At 39.4% G+C, this 13,188-nt stretch overlaps 1 long non-coding RNA gene across 1 annotated transcript; it reads right to left on the reverse strand.

The window, feature by feature from the left end:
* Positions 1-4,706: 4,706 nt before the first annotated feature.
* On the reverse strand, positions 4,707-12,325 carry LOC143639890 (uncharacterized). Its single transcript, XR_013154813.1, has 4 exons — positions 12,147-12,325; positions 6,697-6,750; positions 6,231-6,289; positions 4,707-4,734 (listed from the first exon to the last, which is right to left on the reverse strand). It is a non-coding gene; the product is annotated as an uncharacterized LOC143639890 (long non-coding RNA).
* Between the last annotated feature and the right edge of the window lie 863 nt (positions 12,326-13,188).

The following is a 13,188-nucleotide window of genomic DNA, read 5'->3' on the forward strand; positions in this document are numbered from 1 at the left end:
CCCCTATCTCTATTAGGAATGCCTTTCCTGGGCCCTTCTGATCATATAAACAATATCAGTTTCCCTCCCTCTTCTGTGTATTCAAATCTACCTGCAGCCTGTCCACTGCTCAAACTTTTCCCTTTGAGACAACAGTACAAATAAATCACTTCACTCACTCTTCCTTTCATTCATGCACCATCTCTCTCCTACTCTTCATAGTCAAAATGCTCAAAGCAGTTGTCCATACTTCTGTTTACACATGTTCACCACCAATTTATATTTCATTCCACCTACAACACTCCCTCTAATATCTGCTTTCTGGCTGTCAATCCAAAAAAGAGGCTCTCTCTAAAGTGACCACTGACCTCCACATTGCTTAACACAACAAGCATGTGTCAGTGTTCATCTTGCTTAGCTTCCCAACAGCATTTGAAGCTCTCAAGCACTTCTTTCATGTTCAAGCAAAACTCTTTCATGCAGCAGCCTGCATACTCCTGGGCCCAGTCCCTTTCTGAAACTACAAACGTGATGATATGCCACTTTGCTTTTTATGCCCCAATTCCAGACACCTTAGCCTTCCTTCTATCCCTCATGCTTAGCAAGCTCCTTTACATGTGCTGTTCCCTGTGTCATTCCTTCTTTTATCCATAGTTCACTTCAACTCATGGACCTTATAATAGAAGGGCCAGATACTAAGGATCCTGATGAGGCCAAAGCTTGTAATATTGTCAAGATTGCACATTTGCATTTGCTTTACTATATCTTTAATAGATGACTGATTCTCCCACTACCATAATCCCCATAGGGCAGGGACAAGTTTGATTTTTAGGGTCAATGCATCTCCACCACCCAGCATGGCACCCACTCTAAGGATCTTAGAGTGAGAAACCCTATACACCGGATTAGGGGGAAAGGTACAGAGTGGATTCTGCTGTCAGTCTGCCTGGATTCAGATCTGACCTCTATCACTTGGTGGCTTAAGGTCCTGAAAGGGTCACTTCATTTCCTTGCATCTCAGTTTTCTTACCCATCCAATGAAAATAAGAGTACCTGTACCACTTTCCTTAAAAGGTTGTTGTTAAGGGCTACATGAGCTGATAGCAGTCAAGTGCTTAGAAGGCTCCCTGCTAAAATGTAAATTAAGTTCGCAGTCAATTCTGGGTGTTTTTAACAATTATAATTCACCAAGTAAATAATACAATGATATGTTGGTGGACTGTCCTGTAATAGAATACCTGAAAATTCTTTTAGCACATTTTTTTGGGGGGGTTTCTAGCGGGAGGCCTCTTAATGACACCTGTGGGGGGGAGTAATTTGCACATCACTCTGGGAAGCTGACACTGAAATTTCATAATAATTGACTTATTAATTCAAGTCTCTTTACTGTTTCTATATTCACAGAGGCCCTGTGAGTATTTCTAAACTTTGGTTTCAAAAGTATATATGACACAGTGTCACTTTGGTAGTTCTAAAGAATTTAAACTTTACATTAGAATTTGAATTCTTGTGCTATGAAAGACTTTCTGTATTTAGTACCATTCCTTCTTTTCCATGACTAGAAAACAAGCTGCCCAGATTCCAAGGACTACAACAATGATGGGCAGATCCAACCCAGACCCTCAGTCTCCTTAGCTCCACAATGCTGGATTGAGAGGTTCAAGTTCTCTAAATTGTTTGGTGCCATACAAAACTTCATATGTCTTCCAGCATACACTACAGATAAAGAACCTCAGGCAAGCCTATTGTAAACAATTTCTATTTTAGTATACTCTACCTTTACATTTAGAAAAGATCAGACTTCAAATCTTTAGAAATGATATATTGTCATTACTATGCAGACAGAGGCCCATCATCAGAGAAAGCAAGCACAGTCCTTAGGTAACAAAATTCAAAATGAACATGCAGGTGTTCCACTTACTGCTTTATCGCCAAGAGCTCTTCTGATACTAAGTCTCACTTTAAAGGCGTTTTCTGCATCTGCCAGAAAAGAAAAAGAAACAACAGTATATGATATAAAATCTGCCCAAACATAGCCCAATTAATCCTAATATTTAATGAACTAAAAGCAACAGAAAACAGAACTACAAGGAAACTGTCCCTAAACACCCCTGAAAGTTGGATGGCAAGGACCTTAGGTGGTTTACATTTTCTTTCAATCATAAAACAGTCACAGGCTAAACTTAAAAGCCACAATATGCCTGCAGATTTAGAAAAATAAAGATTTCTTTCAGTCAATGACTTGTTAAGCTATTTTTAAGTTTCAAGGCTACATACCTGGTTGACAGAGTTCAGCATGAATAACAGTCATTAGAAAAAAGAGGAGCCACAACATTCTTCTGGAGTGGAAAACACAAGGCAAACTGAGAAAAAAAAAAATCCACCCTCCACTTAAAGCTGCCTTAGCCATTCTGTGACCGGATTAGAATATCAGAGAAATCAGTGAGCCACCATCTAAAAGGTTTAATAATTAACACCCATACACTTGGGTTAATACTGCAATAGAAGCAGCCCATCTCCTGTCAGTTATTTACAAAAATCCGTTTGAAAAACAGATTAGTTGTTTTTCCCAAACTCTACCTCAGAAGAATGTTTCCTCTGCTAACAGAATGGGAATTCGCCCCCCCCCCCACCCCTTCTGCAGCCGCCTGGTTAAGTGCACAGTGGAAGGAAGGGAGTCCTCAATGGAGGTTTTCCTTGGCATGAACTTTCCACCTTTTCAGGGCTAAACTACCTGGTTCACAGATAGGCTCTTTGAATTTGGGAAGCAAATATCACTCCTTTCTATCTCTGGGGAACAAAGGATGCACTTCCCTGAGTGTCCTCTTCTGACTCTTACCTTGGCAGGTAAACATCCCAGGACAGCTTCCACTTCAAACAAAGGGGATGGTTTTGTTTAGCCCTAGGGTTTGGCCATTATTGAAAATCCAAGTTAGTGATATGGAGCAGTGTTGCCCAATGGACCATTCTGCTTCTTTGTTTTGTTTTTGTGACACTGGAGATGGAACCCAGGCTTTCCACATGCTAGCTAAGCACTCTACCACTGAGCTGCATCCTAGCCCTAAATTAAATACCATTTGATGATGGAAATGCGCTGTGCTTGTGCTACCCAGTATGTAGCCCCTAGACATAGGTGGCTGTAGAGCAGTTGAAATGGGGCTGGTGCTGCTGAGAAAGTGAATTTTTTGTTTAGTAGCATTTAATATAGTTTAGCCACAGTAGCTAGTGACTGCATTGGTCACAGCTACACAACTGTGACCTAGAGCTACCTACCATGAACTAGGCTCACTGGATTATTCTGCTAAACCTCAAAATAACACCTCAGTTATTATAATCACCTGACCTGTGAGAGAACCAAGGATCTGGTGTCCAAATTGGCAGCAATGCCTTGAGTGGAATGGGTTTACTGCCTAGGCTGACTACAATGGAACCCAGGTCCACCACATAGAGTGTCTCATCCCCATAAATCCAAACAGAAATTGCAACAAAACCTCAATGGAGTTTTACTCAACCATAAAGAATGAAATTATAGCATTCGCTGGTAAACTTCTGGAACTAGAGAACATCACGCTAAGTGAAATAAGCCAGACTTAGAAAGCAAGGGTCAAATGTTTTATCTCATATGCAGAAGGTAGACCAAAATAAGATAAGGGGCGGGGAGTGAGGGAAATTCTATGAAAACAGAAGGGAGATCAGTGGAGCAAAGAGGACTGAGGGGGAAGCAAAAGGGATGGGAAAGGAGAACTGTGGGAAGGAACTGGCCAAACTATGCTATGTACATATAGAAAGTTAATTTCACCTTTATGTATATCTATAACACACTTTTAAAAACTTTTGAAAATTCCTTAGGCATCTTACTGACACCGATAAAAGTCCCTAGGCCCATGTCAGAGCTTTCCTCTCCCAAGTTGCCTCTTCATGAATTCAGTCCCCAGATTCCACCTCTTTCCTCAAAAATCATGAATGGAAAGTTTAGATTGGGTGCCCTTATGTTAAAGAGGAAATTGAGATTTTAAAAGCAACAATGAGGAAAAGATCAAAAATGGCACTTCTGCAGCGTTTTAGAGACACATTGTTTCCCTTTCCTAGGAGGGGTGAAATTTTATTGGAGATGACTCCTTTCTGTTAGTGTAATTCACCTGAAGGAGCTCTTTCTCACCTCCTTTGCTTTGGCTGCAAGGACAGTCAGAAAAGCTGTACCACAGGTAGGGGCTGCCCAGAGTTGGCCCAGCCAGTGTGGCAATTTCACTGTGACCTGTAGTGGAAATTTCCTAGAAGAGCTCACTTAACTATCCCCGGGGGGGAAAAAAAAGGCAGAATAAATGAAGTTATCTGGGGGAGGAAAAGTCAATACACATAGAGTTAGAGATTATAACAAAGTATTTTATTTGTAGAGTGCTTGTCTACCATGGGTGGGGTAGGTCTTTAGTTCCATCCTAAATTCTGGAAAAAAGGAAAGAAAAAACAAGACTTATCATGTAATAAAGGTATTCTTTTATTTCTAATTATCAAAAATTATTTTAATCAGTTATTTATATTCCATTTATCAATTAGCTTTTCATTATCTATAATTATTTTCATAGTGTTTTTGCCATTTTGTGCATTATGTTGATACATTTCTTTACATTTATTCAATTTATTTTCAGCATGTTGGTCAAATTGTTAGATTTCCCCTTACAATTTAAAACCTTGGGCTGGGGGTATCACTCAGTTGGTAGAGTGCTTACCTCAGACACATAGGCCCTGGTTCAATTCCTAACACCACCAAAAAAAAAAAAAAAACTTTTAAACTTATTTTCTTAAGAGAATATCATGTAGCTTCAAGCGCTGATTTTTGAAGTGCTCCCCCTTCTAGGTCCTTACACTATCTCCTTGAAAACGAAGTAGAAATATTTCTAATATTGTCCATCTTTAGAAATATTTACAATGTATAAGAATGAAAAATTTGGACCATGCATATTATAGAAGAAGAGTTCTTTAAAATTTTTCATTTCTTACATGATAATTTATTTCAGGGATTTTTGGTTTTGTTTTGTTTTCTTCCTGGAGATGCTAGAGATTAAATCTAAGGCCTCATGCTTGCTAGGCAAACACTCTACCACTGAGCTACATTCCTTAGCCCTGGCTGTTTACAATTTCTAAGAAATTATTCATTTTCATATAAGGTATTCCAATATTCTCATGGACTTTCTGAAATATTTCCTATATAATGTGTACATTTGTTGCTATGTTCTCTTTGTTTTCTAGTGTATATATTAATTTTTCTCATTTTCCATTAAACTTGCCAGAGGTTTATCTATGTTGCAGTTTAATCAAAGAACAAGATTATGGATCTAATTTTCAATTCTGTTCTGTTTTCTAATTCATCATCTTATACGCATTTCTTAAGTCCTTACTTCTGTGGTCATTTCATTTCTTATTTTTCTAACTCTTGAGTTAGTAGGTTCATTTATCTTTTACTCCTTCTCAGTTAATAATTGCAACATGTAAGATTATAAATTTTCTTTGGTCTACTATTCTGGCCATATGACATAAGGCACATAGATGTAAAGTTATCTCATTCTTATTTTCTAAATAGTTTATAGTTACAATTTTGATTTTTTTCCTATATCTCAGTAATTTCCTAGAAAAGTGTTTCCTACTGGGAAAAAAAACTAGCAACAACAAAAATCCCTGCAGCCCATTCATAATATAGACTTTTATAGGTCCTGCCATATGAATGGAAAGACAAAAGCTCAAATGACAAATATGTGCTACCAATTACCTAATTTTGAATATGAAGATGCCATAAGTTACTTGTGACATGGAAAGAAGTAAAAATAAATTCATTGTTAAGTAACTTAAGGAGATTTCAATAAATAGATGAAAAACAGAACTTCCATCTCTGTTTTCTTGCTTCTCAACACACTATCTTAACTCTCTTTCTTTTTACAAAGCCCACATTTAGTGTCTGTTTTGATGTAGAATTTGTTTTTTCAGTACTGGGGACTGAACTCTGAGCCGCATGAATGCTAGGTAGGGGGGCTCTACCACTGAGCTACATACCCAGACCTTTTGAATTTTTAAAAAATAATTTTTGTAGTTGTAGATGGATACAATACTTTTATTTTATTTATTTATCTTTATTTGGTGCTGAAGATCAAACTCTGGGCCTCACATGTGCTAGGCTAGGGCTCTACCACTGAGCTATAACCCCAGCCCCAGTCCTTTTGAATTTTGAGACAGGGTTTCACTGAATTGCCCAGGCTGACCTTGAACTTGTGATCCTTCTGTCTCAGCCTCCAGAGTTGCTGGGATTACAAGAATGCACCTGGGGTGAAGTACAAATTTTAAGTATTAAATTTCCTGAGGATTTATATTTGTATAATTCATTTCATAAACTGTTTGTTTCAGCAATTTCACATGAGAGCCTAATAACTTATTAGTAACCATGGCAATCTTGACAAATGAGGCAGTTTCATTCTGAATATGCTATATTTACTTCTAAATGTTCTAGATAGCAGAAATTAAAAGTTTAGATTACCGTTGCCATGAACAACACAAAAGGTAACCCAGTATCCTGAGACAGGAAAAAGAAATTGATTTCTTTGTTTTTTATACTCCACAACACTATTGCAAAGCAGTTTCTAGGTACATAACTATTGATCTACTGCTCTGGGGTAAATAAAATATGAGATCACATGAAATAAGAACATTTGTGCTATTCTTTTGACTCACCTTTTAAAGTTCACCAGAGTTAAAAGCATGTGGGGATATGTAGGCTCCATTTACCTGTAATAAAACAAGAGGCAGGGAGGGCCAACGTCGCTTTTAAAGTTGACCCAAATTACTGTGTTTCATCATCACAAACAGCAATGATTTTAAGCTCTTTAGATCTCCAATTAGTAGTCAGATGTATGGGCTTTGAGAAACACACAAATGGACCAAATACAGTCTCTGCCATGTAGACACAATTTTGTAGGAGAAAAAATTAAATCATGTTGACATTAGATGTATGTACAAATATGAAAAAGATATTTTTGTCTATTGTGTGAAAATATTCTATATAAATGTAGTATTTTTCAGTCAGGGTGATTTTGTCCTCTGGAAGGCACTGGCAATGCCCAGAGACATTTCTGTCCATCACAAATAGCACTGAAGAGAGAACCAATGGGCATCAGATGAATGGAGACCAGGGATGCTGCTAAATTAACTTCAGAAACATCATTCAAGCCTGTATCTGCTAACTTTTTTTTTCTTGTTATAATTGGGTTAATGGAAATAACACATACAGGAAGGACAGAATATAAAAGAGAACCAAATTTGTGTGTGTGTGTGTGTGTGTGTGTGTGTGTGTGTCTGTGTGTAAAATTAAGCATACTATAAGAATGCAACATTATTTGTTATATATGATATAATTAAAAATGAGCTCAATTATCTGTTTATTAAGAAGGCTAACAAGAAAGAATGATTTCCTGGTTATTGGAGCCCTGGACACATATGAACTGAGTAAATGCCAGCACATTGGAAACCCACCATCATAGAAAGAACTTCCTACCTTCCTATATTTCATTGTCCTTCTCCTGGTCATTTACACTGCTACTATTTCCACATTAAAATCTTCATTAGCACTTTAGTGTCAATGTAAGAGAATTCAAACTCCATGGTCTTAAGTTCTGAACCAACTTGGCTTTTCAGGTGCATGAACACTTAAGTACCCTCCCTCATACCCCTGAGCTGTTCTCCCAGCTAGTCACTGCAAGTTGATCATGTTCTACTTCTGTTTTTGCTTGTGTTTGTTTCACAGGATTGATTTCCTCAGTTTGAATCCTATGAGTTTCATTTATCTTTAAGCATATTAGCCATTATTTCAAGTCTATCTTATTATCATCTCCTTTGAGCAGCTTTTCTTTTGCCTTTCTTGTACAGTTTTATAACTGACTTGTCCAATCCACAAATTTTTTATTCTTCCAAATTCCCAGAGCATTTTGTTCACATTTGTATATGCATCTGTTGCCAATATGATTTACTTTTGTGTCCTACAAAAATTTAAGTTTCTAGATGGCAGAGATATTTAGTTCATTTTTGCATTTCTCATAGCCCGTGAATGTTTCACAGACTAAGGAAACTGAATTGACTAATATGAACCATAAAGTGGAATTCTAATAAACTTGAGTCTATGAGAGTAAAATACAGTACCTTGAAATACTTTGGCCTTTATTTTTTTCATTCCTAGAGAGAAAAACAGTTTCTAGTATTTTTGATAAATAAGGAGTCCTGGGCTTTGGAATATTTTCATCTCTATCCCCCTACCTCATGCCATTTTTAAAATGAGAAAATCAACTACAATATTTGAAAAGCTCATCAAATTTTGTAGGTTAATCAACAGCCATATCCATTATGAACTTTGTCTTATTTTCCACAGGTTAACATTTTGTTTGTCAGAGAAAGTTAATCACTACTGCCTGCAAATAAAAATTAATTCAGACAAACTAGGTGAATGTAATTCTGCAAACTTAATATACCTAAGGTAGTAACTTAAAGGACAGTTGTTTAAACTGAATGTGTGAGAGTCTGTGTGACTAATCTTGACATGGAGACCAATATTTTATAATGAATCTCATGTAGTAAAAGCAAAATTTCACGAGCATTTTTCCTATGTTTCTGTTTCCACTGTTGCTCAGGTATGTTAAACAAAAATTATGTGACCTATTGTTTTGACTCAGCTCCTGCACTAGTCCCAAGAGTCCACACCAAACCAAAATGGAGTCAGTAATGTTAAATGCTGCAGGATCAAACTGAGACTTTAAGGAGGAAGATGCATTGCCAAAACAGACCAGTTTTTCTTGAAAACAGGAAACCCCGCCTACTTAGGTCAACATATGTAAGAAGGAAGTCCTTCTGCTTCAACCTTATAAAAAAGTAAGCCAAAGGAATTTAATATTAATCAATCGGTATTTCTTCTCTTGTTATGTTTCCTTGTTTCTGACTTACAAAACATACTGTTCTCCTAATGCACACTGGGAGCTTTCATGATATTTTCTAGAAAAGAGGATGTGATTCATGAATCACTAATAAATGCAAATTAGATCTATAACTAAATCTGTAGTAATTTTGTCTCTGGATAGTTCTTGAGTTTTCTCCTGGTTTGGGCAAGTCATAATTTCTTTCTAGGCTAAAATTATTGCAGACATGCTCTATGGTATAGTATTATCCATCCTTAATATTCTATTTTACTGCCACCTGGAGGTCACCCAGTCTTAATACTGTCTATAGGTACTTCCCTTGCCAACCTCTACAGAGGTGGAGGAAGGTCATCTGGCCATGTAACTTTTAGGCTGTATGTTCTTATTTTCATAACAGAATTTTAAACTGCTCTAATTCTGGGGCTGGGGCTGTAGCTCAGTGACAGAGTGCTTGCCTAGCATGCGTGAGGCACTGGGTTCCATCCTCAGCACCAAATAAAAATAAATAAATAAAATAAAGGCATTCTGTCCATCTAAACTACCAAAAAAAAAAAAAAAATTAAACTGCTCTAATTCTGATTGATACAAAAGATACAGGAATTAATCTCTCAGAGTTTCCACTCCAGGGTTTTAGAGCAAAAATGACCTGATTTTCATTAAAAGCTTCATCATGAGAAATGTAGACTGCATAAAAGATGTGCACACAAAACTGCCATTACTGAAATCAGAGATGCTAGATATGCTATTGCTTACAGACACTTACCCATCCTGTGCCCACAAAGATGTTATTAATCTGTTACAAGACTTTGTCCTTCTGAGCATGGACTCAGCTACAAAACTTCCCAACTCACTTATTCAGCCAGCCAATATGAATGGAAAAGATTTGACATGTGAGTGGAAACTGATTTGCCATCCAAAGGAAAAATGATCTAAATATCATCTAAATATCACCCTGAATTAAACCAGAACATTGGGGATTTGAGTACTTAGTTAAAATGGAAAGTTTACATGTTCATAAAATTAATTTAATGTATTATGTTTTGTGATCGTGACAACAGTTTACATACAGAGGATCTTTGGGTAACTCCATAGGATACATATTTCTCACTTAACTAACAGCATGATAATAGTGAGGAATTGGCATGTCCCTCAGGACTAAAAAGCTTAAGAAAAATTGTGTTTCTCAAAAACAAAATCCCAACTGTTTTTTATGAACACCATAAAACCTTCAAATTTTTGTTATCCCCACCTTCTATATCCGAGGGTATGTAATTGACTGCTTTATTTATTCTTCCTCAATGAGTTACCCCTCTGGTTCTTTGAACTATTTCTCTATACAATGTTGTTTAAATTTTGGTAAATTGCTTCAAATAATTTGTAGCCAAAGGTGAATATAACTATGTTATAAAAATCAAGGCAGTAACAGAGTGTACTTGGTCCTATTTCATGTGAGTTTATTTTTTCAGGCAATAAATGATTGGCATTTGAAACATTTTCTACAAATGGGAGTTCTCAGGGTCAAGGTATACATAAGAAAAATATTTTGTTGAAAACTGCTGTTTACTCTGTGCTACTTTTAGCTCAGCATTGTTAATCCCCTCCCTACTATCTTCACAGCAGAAGTGGAAGGAAGGTGAACAGAGAAAGGAACTCATACTTCATATCTGATCATAAAATGTTGACTGCTGGATGTCAAAATAGGAAACAAGATCTTGACTGCTGCCATATGTTGAATTATATGTAGCCAATCTTACTACCACAGAGGGAAAAACTACAGCCCTCTACACAAGTTAAAAAGGGCATATTTTCAGTGAGGATTTATTGAGAAGTTGTGTAAGGGGTTGTCATAAGTACTTTGAAAGTGGTTTCCTTTGTTTTCTGCCCCCAAATACTGCTGCTAGTTCAATCAACAGACCAGCACTTACCAGATCCTTTACTACCAATCAATCCCCTTACTACACCATTTTTAACTTTCTCTTTATTTCCTGCCCTATCCAAACCCAAGTTGGGGGAACTTTTGCCTGTAAGCTCCTTGGGATATAGCTTATTTGTACTGGAATATAATACTGGATGAATCCTCTTGAATGAATGCATGAAAGGTGAATAGAAAATGTCCTTCCTGCAGGAACTTCTTCAGAAATTTCTGGGCAGAAAAAAAAAAAAAATTAGAGCTGATAGTGACCTCCTCGCTTTTTTCTTGTAGACCCCAGAATAGTAAACAGAGGAAATACAAGAGTAATCTCTGAGAGGACAGCAAGCAGAATTTTAAGTGTGCTGGTGTCTCAACAGGCCCTAAACACCATGAAGGAACAAGGAGCAGAGGGAGAGTGTGCTCATGCCACACACACACACATCTGCCTAGTATTTCAAGGGTGCTGAGGGGTGGAAAGGACACAGTTTCAGATGGCTCCCTTGGGGGGGGGGGGCTAGAGGACATGAAACCTAGCTGGAAGGAACAGGGTTTTATCACTGGTTTAACAGTTCTGCTTCCTACCTGGTTTCTGTTCATTAAGAGGTAGTATTTAAAATGCTGAGAAAAACGTGAACAAAGTCGATTTTTAGAGGAAGATCAGAGAATCGTGGGCTCATTTCACGCTATAAATGCCACCGGTGTCCAACCCTGGGCAGGACAATTTTCTAAAGAGACCTGCCTTCCTTCTTGTAGCGGGACCTAGTCCTGGTGGGAGAGGTGTCACTACAATGGAACTCAAAGTGGATGGCCTGGGAACACAGTGACAAGCGAGGATTAAGGCATGCAAATACGCATGCGCGGGATGGGAGTGACTACTATGAGTCCAAGATTGTGGCGAGTAGCCTGGGAAGACTGCTAGGATTGGCCAGGACGGAGGAGTGTAGCAAGAGGTAAGGGATATGACAGGAAACCGGGGCCCTAGCCTCGTCAACGACGAAGGTAGGGGCCTGGGCACTGAGGAGCACAGGTCCCCAATTCCTAGAGGAAGAGCCGAAGCCCGGGCGAATCGCCGCGGCGAGACCTGAACGAGAATATGGCCTGTGGGGGCAAGGGAGGGGCTTCGGGTGGGCAAGATGGACGTGACCGGGTGGTCAGGAGGATGTAAAAGACCTTATGCTCAGTTACGTGGACTGGACGCGGTGTGGGGGCCTGGTCACGGATGGAGGTGGGCAACGGAGTAGCGCGAGGGAGGGTCGGGCACAGGACCGGAAGAGGGGCCTGAGTAGGGGCCTGAAGTAGGTGGGACGCACGTATGTGCCCTGAGCTTGGGCAGAGTCCGGCCGTGGCCTTCCTCCTCTTGCACGTAATAAGAACAGTGGCCCCTACGGAAGACGGTGGCGTGGTCGCGGCGAGAGTCCGGTGGTTGGTATAGACGGTACCCACCCGTCTACACTAACAAGGAAAGGAGTCTAGAGCGGAGAGCATAGTGTTCATAGAGGCGGGGGTTGGAAGGACGGGGGCGTGGCTTGGCGAATGTCCTTTCCGGCGTGAGGGGCGTGGTGAGGTGCGAGAGAGCGTAGCCAAGATGGCGGAGCCCATGAACCTCGGCCTCTTAGAGCGAACGACAAAGTTCCGGTCCTTTAGGGTCGTGTGACAGTTCGTAGCGTGACCCACAATGGGGGCATGGTATGCCACAGAGTACAGGGACCACACGGTGTCTCCACACTCATGATCACCCTCCACGAATGGGCCCGGAGCCTAGGAACATGTTGGTCCAGCGTGTATGTTCAGGTTCTTGGAGGGGCTTCTCTTAAGAAGGGCGGGAGAGCGGCGGCGGGGATAGCTCCTTTTCCTTGTTAGCTCAGTTTCTCCCTTGTAAGGATCACCAGACACTCTTTCAGGAAGCCGCTCATTTAAACGTAGAGCAGTTGTCCCAGTGACTGGCAAATAAAGAAATTGCAGTTCCAGAAACCGCGACACACGGAGTTGGGATTTCTTGGATCTGCATTATTGAGTTTGTCCCCGACTGTGCCAGGGGCAAAGGACAGACTCACAGCTATCGCCAGTGTAGAGGATCACCAGCACAGTTGTGTCTTGTGGATAAATCTGAGCTTTCTGCACTCTTCAGTTCCTCCTCCTGCCCTTTTTCTCTCGAGTGGTACCCCAGAGCTGGAGGAGAATAATCTCCAAAATACAAATATTGGTGTCTGGGATTCTCCTTCAGCGTTAAGTGCTTCTGTCTGAGGCTGCTGCTAGCTGGTTAGTGTCAATATTGTAATTACCCCCCCATTTATTTTTGCTGGAAAAGCTTGAGAAATAGGTGAAGTTAATAAAGATCTGTAAACCTTACTT

The sequence above is a fragment of the Callospermophilus lateralis genome (assembly GCF_048772815.1).
Source record: "Callospermophilus lateralis isolate mCalLat2 chromosome X unlocalized genomic scaffold, mCalLat2.hap1 SUPER_X_unloc_1, whole genome shotgun sequence".
In the NCBI taxonomy this organism is placed as follows: Eukaryota; Metazoa; Chordata; class Mammalia; order Rodentia; family Sciuridae; genus Callospermophilus; species Callospermophilus lateralis.